General features: G+C 45.3%; 1 long non-coding RNA gene across 1 annotated transcript in view; it reads right to left on the bottom strand.

Moving 5' to 3' along the window:
- Nucleotides 1-12,040, bottom strand: part of LOC308480959 — a 387,800-nt gene that overhangs the window by 345,844 nt on the left and 29,916 nt on the right. The gene's annotated exons all lie outside the window — the stretch shown is intronic.

Raw genomic sequence — 12,040 nt, 5'->3', positions numbered from 1 at the left:
ACCCAACCGCCCACCCTGTAGGTTCCTGGTGGCCTCACATCTCAGCAAGACTTTCTTGAGGGTACAGAGCTTGAAATCCGCTGCTATAAATTACGCCCTTTTTGCATTCACACTCCTTTTGTTTAAGCAAACAAAGCTGATGATGCTTGTTAGGCTGCCATTGTTAAGATAATATATTGTTAGAAAGGCCCGCCGTTCATCAGCCAGCAGTGAGCTTTGTGGTTTGGCGCCTTCTCAAGATCGGAATACATGAATTTCAATGGGGGAAATAGATTCTCTGTTTTCTATGGGAGCAGTAGGGAAGCGTGCTTCACTTCGTGAAATTTAATGTGCAAACAATCATCAGCCTGTGAGACGGCATCTCCCCGCATGCATTTATGTACCACTATAGTCCAGAGATTAGCGACAGATGACTAACGGGGGAGCTAATCAGGGCAATAAATTAAAACCTGCACAGTAGAAATCCCTTTGGTAATATACAGGCATGCAAGCTATTCCCCTCTCCTCACACTGAATCACTACTGTTACTAATCATTACTGTAACTTTTCTTTTCGCTTGCATGAACGCTTGCATACAGTGGGCCCTCACTGGTCCCATCACCTCCTGGCAAATAGAAGGGGAAGAAATGGAGGCAGTGAGAGATTTTACTTTCTTGGGCTCCATGATCACTGCAGATGGTGACAGCAGTCACGAAATTAAAAGACGCTTGCTCCTTGGGAGAAAGGCAAACCTAGACAGCATCTTAAAAAGCAGAGACATCACCTTACCAACAAAGGTCTGTATAGTTAAAGCCATGGTTTTCCCAGTAGTGATGTATGGAAGTGAGAGCTGGACCATAAAGAAGGCTGATCGCCGAAGAATTGATGCTTTTGAATTATGGTGCTGGAGGAGACTCTTGAGAGTCCCATGGACTGCAAGAAGATCAAACCTCTCCATTCTTAAGGAAATCAGGCCTGAATGCTCACTGGAAGGACAGATCCTGAAGCTGAGGCTCCAATACTTTGGCCACCTCATGAGAAGAGAAGACTCCCTGGAAAATACTCTGATGTTGGGAAAGAATGAGGGCACAAGGAGAAGGGGACAACAGAGGATGAGATGGTTGGACAGTGTTCTCGAAGCTACCAAAGTTTGACCAAACCACGGGAGGCAGTGGAATACAGGAGTGCCTGGCGTGCTCTGGTCCATGGGGTCACGAAGAATCAGACATGACTAAACAGCTAAACAACAACATAGTTTGTCTATCGTGGTCACTATGCCCCCTTGCTAAAAGACCCATTGCTCATACAGTGGTACCTCGGTTTTTCGAGCATCTCGGAAGCCGAACATTTCAGTTTTCGAATGCCAAAAACCCAGAAGCAAATGCTTCTGTTTTCGAACGCAACTCGGAAGGAAAACGGCTTCTGCTGCATTTCCTTCTTTTTTTCAATTTTCTCCATTGCAAATGCAGACTGCCCTTTGCACCTCGGTATTCGAACATTTTAGAAACCGGACGCTCTTCCGGAATGGATAGCGTTCGAAAACCGAGGTACCACTGTATTGTCATTTGGGGAGAAAGCAACTCCACGGAGCTAAAGGGGGGGCATGCTCTGGAGTAAGTGTGCATAAGAGTGCAGCCATGATGAAAAAGAGGTAAAGGGGGTAATAATAATAATAATAATATACCACCCTTTGCTCTAAGGTCCCAGAGCACTTTAAAAATGCCATTTTATCAAAGGCTGCAACCCCTCTCACTACGCATATGAGTTCAAACATGCTTTCTAGTCAACCTTCGGAAGTGCTTTTTTAAAGTAAAGGGTAGGGTCAGCCTGCTAATCACCCCACCGCTGAAACAAGTGTGTGACAGGTTACTGGAGAGTGCTTGAAGATTGCAGGCAGAGAAATGTCTTCACTGATGTGTAGTTTGGGGAAGAAAGCTGGGGGTGGAGATGCTCCTTCAGGTATACTGGGCCGATGCCATTTAGGGCTTTAAAGGTCAGCACCAACACTTTGAATTGTGCTCGGAAAGGTACTGGGAGCCAATGTCGGTCTTTCAAGACCGGTGTTAGATGGTCTCGGCGGCTGCTCCCAGTCACCAGTCTAGCTGCCGCATTCTGGATTAGTTGTAGTTTCTGGGTCACCTTCAAAGGTAGCCCCACGTAGAGCGCATTGCAGTAGTCCAAGCGGGAGATAACTAGAGCATGCACCACTCTGGCGAGACAAGGGTCTTTGTTTTGAGAACAGAGGAGTTGCAGGGACACACACTTGCCCTAGTTCCATCTTATATTAAAACATTATATATTTGCAAGGGAAGGAAGGAAGGAAGGAAGGAAGGAAGGAAGGAAGGAAGGAAGGTCATTGGCTGATCAGGCCAGTCTTGAATCTGCTTCCATTGTGGCCTATCCTACTAAGACACCTGGAACTGTAAATGAATAAGTAGTCGTCAATGAAATTGATAGGTGTGTCGTTTTATGTATCCATACCACTGATTAGCTCTTTAATAGACTTCATTGGTGGGCTTTGTGCCATTTCTGGGATAGCTTAGTTGGTAGAGCATGAGCCTCTTGATCTCAAGGTTGTGGGTTCGAGCCCCACGTTGGGCAAAAGATTCCTCAATTGCAGGGGGTTGGACTAGATGACCTGCGGGGTCCCTTCCAATTCTACAATTCTATGTTGCATGTTCTAGATCCTCTCCTTTGTGTTTGTCCACTCAGGCAACTGTTTGTTAATTAGCTAGCTAATTATAAAAATACTCATATACCACCACTTCATAAAGCATGTCAAAGCAGCATGCAATTGATAGGTATACAATAAAAGCCACATAAAAATGACTCTGCCAGAATCTACAAGCTTCGCATATTCTCCCCAAATCATCACCCTTGATCCTGTTCTTCTCCAGTCTCCTTACAACACCAGTCTCTTTGCTGTTATGAGAAAACCTGGGCTGTGGTCTAAGCCCTTTTAAGAAACGCCATAGAAATAAGATTATATTGTGCTTTCTCTTGTTTTACTGTTCTTCCTTGAGTATTTTACAGGGCAAATCTAATCAACTTAACTTACTTGAAGACCATCCTGGTTTTAAAAACCCATTTGCTGCTTCCTAAAAAAATAATAAAAAGTAGACAGAAATCTATTGTTCGTAGCCTTGCCAGTAAACCACATATAAAAAAAATTACAGCGTACGCACAGTCTGGTTATTATTTACCAGTTGCCACAACAAACCACTGTGATAGGCCTTCCTGGTGGGAGCATAGTAAGTCATGAAACTTTGAGTGTGGTTCTGTTTTCTTAAGGATACGATCAAGCCATGCTGTACGGGAAAGTATCCTTTTCCCAGAATCCCTAAGGAAGCCTCACTTGCAGTAGTGAAAGAAACATTTATATCATTTCTTTACAAACACACCCCCATAAACCTCAAGATGAGCAAAGTCCCATAGGTGGCCAACTGGTTCAATAAAAGAGGACTATAGGGAAATATCTGGAGGTGAGAAAAATCTGAATCCTCTAACAGGGCAGATTTAAAAAGCCTGATGAAATCTGTGGGCATTTAGGGACACAGAGGACAAATATATATATCTTGACACAAGAAGACAGATGTAAATTCAGATGGAGCACTCAGCAGCCAACTGTTGATGTTCACAGCAGGGAACGACAATTTATGAGTGCATTGTATGTTAACCATTTGAGCCATTATCTCCAGGTTTCTTCAGGGCAAACTGCATGATACATAAAATGCAGACTTCCATTGTAGCATGTCTGGTTGTTTTGCTGTTGTTAAATGATTAGGGATGGGCAATTCTTTCAATTTTGGCTTGCTTCAGTTTCTCACCCCCCCCCCCCCCGTCTTTTAAAGTTTAGTTCTCCGGATTTCTGCATTGGGCTACAATCCTTTTTTTTAAAAGTCTTCAAGAAAAAAATTATTAACTTTTTTAATTCAAATTTATCCTGACGTACATGTTTTTATCTGTAATGTTTTCCTAATTTACTCGTTTTTGCAATTCTACTTAATAGAATGCATCTCCAAAGGATTTTTTTTTCTTATTATGCAATTTTACATGCACAAAAATACATGCACTTTCGTACTTGTGATTTGGTTGGAAAACTGCATTGCAAAATTCAGGGAAGTGCAAAATTCGAGAGATGACTCAGTTCGCATATTGTTTCAGGAATTGCAAATTAGGTTGAGGTTACCAGATTTTTTTTCAATGAATCTGGGGACACTTTTCAACTTCCTACTAAATAGATGGAATTTGTCAGGAGACTGATTTGTAAATCCAGGGACTGTCCCCGGAAAACGGGGACACCTGGTAACCTTAAATTAGGTAAGTTTACCTTTCAATGCAGGGACACGGGTTAAACCACAGAGCCTAGGACTTGCCGATCAGAAGGTCGCGGTTTGAATCTCCGTGACGGGGTGAGCTCCCGTTACTCGGTCCCTGCTCCTGCCAACCTAGCAGTTCGAAAGCACGTCAAAGTGCAAGTAGATAAATAGGTACCGCTCCGGCGGGAAGCTAAACGGCGTTTCCATGCACTGCTCTGGTTCGCCAGAAGCGGCTTAGTCATGCTGGCCACATGATCCAGAAGCTGTACGCCGGCTCCCTCGGCCAGTAAAGCAAGATGAGCGCCACAACCCCAGAGTCGGTCACAACTGGACCTAATCGTCAGGGGTCCCTTTACCTTTACCTTTACCTTTCAATGCGGCTGGAATCAAATTTCTCCCTCATCCTTAGTCCTGATCAGAAGGATTGTGCTGAACACGGTGAGTGGGTAAGAACATGAAAAGTTGTCTTATAGCAAATCAGGGTCCTCCCAGTTGGCAATTTATTGCTGCTCCTGATGCAAGTTTTGGGCAACATCCATACAGCACCGTCCTCATCAGAATGCCATCTTGATTCCCCTCCCACCCACTCACTTACCATTTCTGCAGGGGGGGGTTACTTCTTAGATTTTATATGGAAACAGTAAATCTGATCTAAAGCTCCATCTGCACTTTAAAAAAGGTAAAGTGGCCCCTGATCTTTAGGTCCAGTCGTGGCCGACTTTGGGGTTGCAGCGCTCATCTTGCTTTATTGGTCGAGGGAGCCGGCGTACAGCTTCCAGGTCGTGTGGCCAGCATGACTAAGCCACTTCTGGAGAACCAGAGCAGCACACGGAAACGCCGTTTACCTTCCTGCTATAAAGCGGTACCTATTTATCTACTTGCACTTTGATGTGCTTTCAAACTGCTAAGTTGGCAGGAGCAGGGACCGAGCAAAGGGAGCTCACCCCGTCACAGGGATTCGAACCGCCGACCTTCTGATCAGCAAGTCCTAGGCTCTGTGGTTTAACCCACAGTGCCACCCGCGTCCCTTCTGTCTGCACTATACTAACAGTGAAATGAGAAAATAGCCTTTAAAAAAAAGGCTGGAATGGGTGAAAATCAAAGAAACCTCAAAACAGCTCAATAGGGAGTGAACCCAATCAATGGCCACAAAATGACAGAGAGGGGTGGGAAACTAGGAGGAGGGGAGAACAAAATAGAGTAATATGAAAGAAAGCATGGCTGGCTGGCACACTGAACAGAATCATTTCTTGCAGACCACAGTTGCATTCTAGGAGTTGCAATTACCTTGTCAATATTCTTTGAATACATTTTATGCAGGTTGATGAGGATCTCTCATGTTTTCCTGACACTCGAGACCTCCTCTGAAAGCTAAGCTCGCCATCTGTTTCGCCTTTCTGATGTTTAAGTTAAAGGGCAAAGGAAATACAATATACAGGAAATGGGAGACACCACAAGAATAATACACTTTCACGTCCATAGTATCACACTTGGCAAAGATGCCCCATTCACGATCACTGATCCATTACAAGTACTAGCCATGCAAGTTCTCAATAGTATTGATGGCAGGAGCATCCTTTCAGGTGGCTCAGGTGCATCCAGTAAGTTGTTTGCATAGCTAAAGACCAGTTTGAAAGCTGCTGAAGAAAGCTCTCATCATATTACTCTTCATATTACTCTGGGAGTGGGACAAAAGAAAGACAGTTGTAACTCTTCCTTGTTTGGAATGAGCCTGAGACTTTCACAAAGCCTCTCCACCACTGATCAGAATTCCTTTCTCCTCGAAGAAAGCCAAGACCTGAATAAAAGAAAGAAGAACATGTTGCCCCACATGTCCCATCCCAGAAGACACATTTGAAAGCATCAACAGGAAGGAATAAAACCAGACTGATGGGAGCCAAACGATTTCTGATTTATAGCCTTGCAGGAGGGACCTCTTCCAGACTTTATTGAAGATAATGGAAAGATTCCCGGATATTTAGATGGGCTCCCTTGCAAAGTTCTAAGGGAGGGCAGCACTGGCAAAGTGGTCTCACGATGAAATGGGAGACCAGTCCATTAAGATCACTGGTTTAAGGCCACATGCCGGAGCAGTCAACAATAAAACTTCATGTGCATTAGAAGCCAGATCTGCTTTTCATAACATATTTCTAAAGGTCACCCCACACACACACACTCTCCTCCAGGAGCAGTAAACACAGCTTCATGTTATGGCCAAAGATTAGAGCAAAGACCAGAGACCAGTAGGGACATTGCTGCTTTCTGGTTTTCAAAGAGGAACAGAGGAAGCTGGCTCATAGCAAATCAAGCCACTGGTCCAACTACCTGAGAAAAGTGCCAGTTATCTCAGATTATGGTCTGAAGACCTCTACCTTGTTTAATAATAATAATAATTTATTTATACCCCGTCCATCTGGCTGGGTTTCCCCAGCCACTCCGGGCGGCTCCCAACAAAACACTAAAATACAATAACCTATTAAACATTAAAAGCTTCCCTAAACAGGGCTGCCTTCAGATGTCTTCTAAAAGTTTGGTAGTTATTTTTCTCTTTGACATCTGGTGGGACAGCGTTCCACAGGGCAGGTGCCACTGCCGAGAAGGCCCTCTGCCTGGTGCCCTGTAACTTGGCTTCGCACGGCGGAGGAACTGCCAAAAGGCCCTTGGCGCTGGACCTCAGTGTCCGGGTAGAACGATGGGGGTGGAGATGCTCCTTCAGGTATACTGCACCAAGGCCTTTTAGGGCTTTAAAGGTCAGCACCAACACTTTGAATTGTGCTTGGAAACGTACTGGGAGCCAGTGTAGGTCTTTCAAGACCAGTGTTATATGGTCTCGGCGGCTGCTCCCAGTCACCAGTCTAGCTGCCACATTCTGGATTAGTTGTAGTTTCTGGGTCACCTTCAAAGGTAGCCCCACGTAGAGCGCATTGCAGTAGTCCAAGCGAGAGATAACCAGAGCATGCACCACTCTGGCGAGACAGTCTGTTGAAGCTGAACAGATGTGGGTCTCCACCTGGGAACCCATAGTGCATTGCTTTGAGCTCCATGATGGAAAAAGATGTGACGTAAACATACGAAAGTAAGTAAGCAATTGATGTAATTTAATCTTGCTGTGCATTCCTCAACTGAGGTATGAGCCTGACTTCCTCCCAGCTTCCAAAATGACAGACATGCACCTGCCAGCAAATCAAAGACTAACTTGACCATTAGTCTTGCTCCTCCCCTATTCTTCAGGCAGGCAGTCTGCCTCGCTTGATTTTAAAACATGCAGAAGAGACTTTCATGTTTCTATTAGACCGTTCTCTCTATTCCTGTAACTAGATTTTAAATCTGCATTTTAAAAATTATGTAACCCACTAACCCACCCTAGGACCTGCTGGTGAAGGGCAGGTAATACATTTGATGATGATGATGATGCCACCATTTTTATAATAGTCTAAAAAATAGTCATAATACAGCATGTGATACTTTCAAACAACAACTGGCTATAAAACCTAATCTTCTCCAAAAGTTTGGCAAAAAAGGTGTGTTTTTAACTGGCGCCAAAACCAAGTAAATTGATGCCAAACACTCTAAGTTGTAAGTTAACAATTGGTGCACATTGGTGTCATAATTCTTTCTTTCTTTCGATAGTCGTGGTTTGTAGTTTCTTTGCCAGATCTTGGCTCAAGGATGCAACTGAGCGGCAGCAAAATTGAAGATTGTGTAGAACAATTTAGCAGCCTCCGTAAAGAGGAAAACAAAGCTCTGTGTTGCCAAGCAGAATTAAGTACTAATATCTCATGTCGGAGCTGCTCACTAAGTTTGCTCTTGGCTCCATCCCCCTCTTCCATGAATTATTTCTAAATCCCCATCCCTCTGGCCCTCATAAGGAAATGTCTCTATATTACAACAATCACTACAACCCAAATGGGCTCCAAAGCTCAGGGAAGTGGGCTACAAGTCCTGGCACAGCAACAGATGCAATGGATCAGGCCTTGCTCCAGGAAAGGGCCTTGGCAAAGGTTGTTGTTGTTTCAACAAATTGCAAGTGCCTTCTAGGGTCTTATAAAGGCTGGCTAGACTAGTCCTGCTGTAGGCTTTGCTCCCTCTAAGGCAGGAGTCGGCAAACTAAGGCCCAGGGGCTGGATGCGGCCCACCAGGCTAGTTAATTTGGCCCGCGAACCTTGCCGACCCTGCCGCCCGCTCAGTCAGTCCCCGCGTTAAACTGGCGCGGTGCAGAGGCCTCGCCATGCAGGGACTGACTTCCATGATACTGGTGTGGCTTCGGAATGGCTGCAGGAAGCTCCCGCGGCCAATCCGAAGCTGCGGACGCCTCTGGGCAATGGCCCTTCCTTCCCGCTGAGGCGGCCGTGTATGGCCAAGAGCCGAGCGGGAGAAAGCGGTGGCGGCAGGGAGGCTGCCTCCGCAGCCCAGGCCAGAGGCATGGGCTCTGCACCCCGTGAACCCCTGGCTGAGACAGAGGACGGCGACGGCGCTGCCGAAGACAAGGAGGCTGCGGTGGTTGCGGCGTGAGTGGCTGCAGGGGTCCTTTCAGGAGAAGGGATGCCCGGCCCCCCACAAGGTCTGAGGTGCAGTGGACCGGCCCCCTGCTGAAAAAGTTTGCTTACCCCTGCTCTAAGGAGATGTCCCATGCCCTTAAATCAGTGATGGGGAATCTCCAGTCTGTTGGCCTAATCCATCCCACCATGCCCTTCCAAATGAGGCCATTTCTAGCAAACACCACCCACCCTCCAATCAAGTAGCATCATCTGACAGTACATGTCAATCCTTTCTAATATGTTTCATGTATTTTATGTGCATTCCTCTCTACAATGTATACACTTGAGGTTCTGGTGGCTTCTTCACCCAGGTCTTTCTCTGATTAAACAAACTATTACCTTTAAAATGTGTCTGTGGGGGGTATTGTTTTGTTTTGTTTTTTATTATTATGTTATGCGGGTGGCGCTGTGGTCTAAACCACTGAGCCCCTTGGTCTTGCTGATCAGAAGGTTGGTGGTTCGAATCCACACAACAGGGTGAGCTCCTGTTGCTCAGTCCCAGCTCCTGCCAACCTAGCAGTTCAAAAGCATACCAGTGCAAGTAGATAAATAGGTACTGCTGTGGCGGGAAGGTAAACAGCGTTTCCGTGCACTCTGGTTTCCGTCACGATGTTCCTTTGTGCCAGAAGCGGTTTATTCATGCTGGCTGCATGATCTGGAAAGCTGTCTGTGGACAAACGCCAGCTCCCTCAGCTTGAAAGTGAGATGAGCGCCACAACACCATAGTCGCCTTTGACTGGACTTAACTGCCCAGGGGTCCTTTTTCTTTTTACTGTAAGCTGCCCTGTGATCTTCACACCTGTGTTTAATTAATAATAAACATATAAATTTAATTAATAATAATAACAAAATAAGTAAATGTACGTAAAATATGTAAAATAATGTAAACTTTTGTTGCTGACACAGAACTATAGGATTGCGCCCTTCAACTGTATGTTCATCAATATTCCCATCAATAATAGACATTTTAAAAGCAATGGAAGCTCTTAGAAGCTCTTAAGAGTTCCCACATTTCTCATCAAACCCATTTGAGGACTTCTAGTCTACAAATACTGAAAAAAGGTGGGAAGCAATTCTGCATTTGCTGTTTTCCATTGCTGTGAGTGTATCATCTGGTGTAAATAATAGTAACAACAACAACAGTATATAAACCTTGATAAACAGAGATCCAAATCTTAATTAATGTAGCTAATAGTATGGTAGACAACTAAAAGCAATAACTCACTATAACCAAACAGATTCTTAAGTATGAATGGTGCTGTGATGGCGCCACCTAACGATTAACATGTTGATCTCCTGCAGCTTCTGACATCTGTTGGTTGCACTCTCTGTTGCTTATGAACTTCTCCTGGTGCTTAAATGATTTTAAGTTAGACATCTTCGCTTCTGACGGATACAAAACCCACTTGCAATATCATTTAAACTGTAACGACCGCTCAGAGTCAGATGCTACTGCAATGATCACCGTGAAATAACTGCAGTGAAGCATCAACAGCTGTGCAGAAACAAAGCAAGAGGTTTTGTTGATGCTCTTCACTCTGTAGCTGCTGAGCAGTGACAGCTCGTTCACCATTGCTAAGAAAGAGGTTCATGCATATTATTATTATTATTATTATTATTATTATTATTATTACCCTGCCCATCTGGCTGGGTTGCCCTAGCCTCTCTAAGATCTGGTTAACATAAACTATTATTTATAAATCTACCTTGGTTAATAAGGACGCGGGTGGCACTGTGGGTAAAACCTCAGCGCCTAGGACTTGCCGATCGTCAGGTCAGCGGTTCGAATCCCCGCGGCGGGGTGCACTCCCGTTGCTCGGTCCCAGCGCCTGCCAACCTAGCAGTTCGAAAGCACCCCCAGGTGCAAGTAGATAAATAGGGACCGCTTACTAGCGGGAAGGTAAACGGCGTTTCCGTGTGCTGCGCTGGCTCGCCAGATGCAGCTTGTCACGCTGGCCACGTGACCCAGAAGTGTCTTCGGACAGCGCTGGCCCCCGGCCTCTTAAGTGAGATGGGCGCGCAACCCCACAATCGGACACGACTGGCCCGTACGGGCAGGGGTACCTTTACCTTTACCTTACCTTGGTTAATGAGTGACCTTTAACTGTTGTTAATAACAAGTTCTGGTTAAGTTGCTGGGCTCGATTTACATGTAACACTAAACCATGGTTTAATAACCATGGCTGAGTGTTATGTGTGCACCAGGCCATTCAAGGTCTGGATTTAGAAGAGTTTGGATTTGATATCCCACTTTATCACTACCTGAAGAAGTCTCAAAGCAGCTAACATTCTCCTTTCCCTTCCTCCCCCACAACAAACACTCTGTGAGGTGAGTGAGGCTGAGAGACTTCAGAGAAGTGTGACTAGCCCAAGGTCACCCAGCAGCTGCATGTGCGCGTACCCGGTTCCCCAGATTACGAGTCTACCGCTCTGAACCACTACACCACACTGGCTCTCCTGGATTTACATGTAGGTTAGCCACCCATAGCTCTAGCACAGCTCCTTGTCCTTCTCCCCTTTGCTGGTGAAATTTGAGATGAAATTGCACATCAGTTATGAGGCAGGGCAAATGGGATTCCCTTCGGTCTATTAATGGACTCTGTCCATGTCTCTGTCAGTAGCATCATAATCACGTTCCTTTTATCTATAGCGCGAGATCGAGCAGAAGCAAGGCAGAAAGAACTTGAGATAGCAGGTACATGGGAGCTACATGGTTCTATTTAACTCAGCTTTATCTGTCATGCCAAAGTGGAGGGAAGTGCCACAAGGATAAGCCTTAAAGCTTCTTCCACTTGCAGGATGGGCAGAAGAAATATGGCTTAAGCCGGCTGGAGGTTGCAACACAGGCACTCAGACAAAAGCCAGGGGATTAGGAGATAAGGCTTCAACTTTGACTCTCAAGCAAGGGAGAAAAGAAGGCCCAGTGGTAAGTCAGAGGCGGGATGTCAACCTTATCTAGGAACTATTTATCACCTTATAAGCCTTACTTTAGAGTAATTGAAGCCATGTGGTTGCCTGAAGACATGACGGAGAAAGAACCAATCATGATTCTAAAAAGAAAAGAACTATGCACTGCAAAATGGCCTCTTAATTCTAAACATGACTGCCATGGTGACCTAGTCTGACAGAGCAGTCCTATCTTACCTTGACAACAGAGAGGGGGGACCCACTGATGGAGCAACCACAAGAAAAGTACATAAGGAC

Source organism: Podarcis pityusensis (assembly GCF_964106645.2).
Source record: "Podarcis pityusensis genome assembly, chromosome: 7".
In the NCBI taxonomy this organism is placed as follows: domain Eukaryota; kingdom Metazoa; phylum Chordata; class Lepidosauria; order Squamata; family Lacertidae; genus Podarcis; species Podarcis pityusensis.
This window is presented reverse-complemented; position numbering and strand designations above follow the sequence as displayed.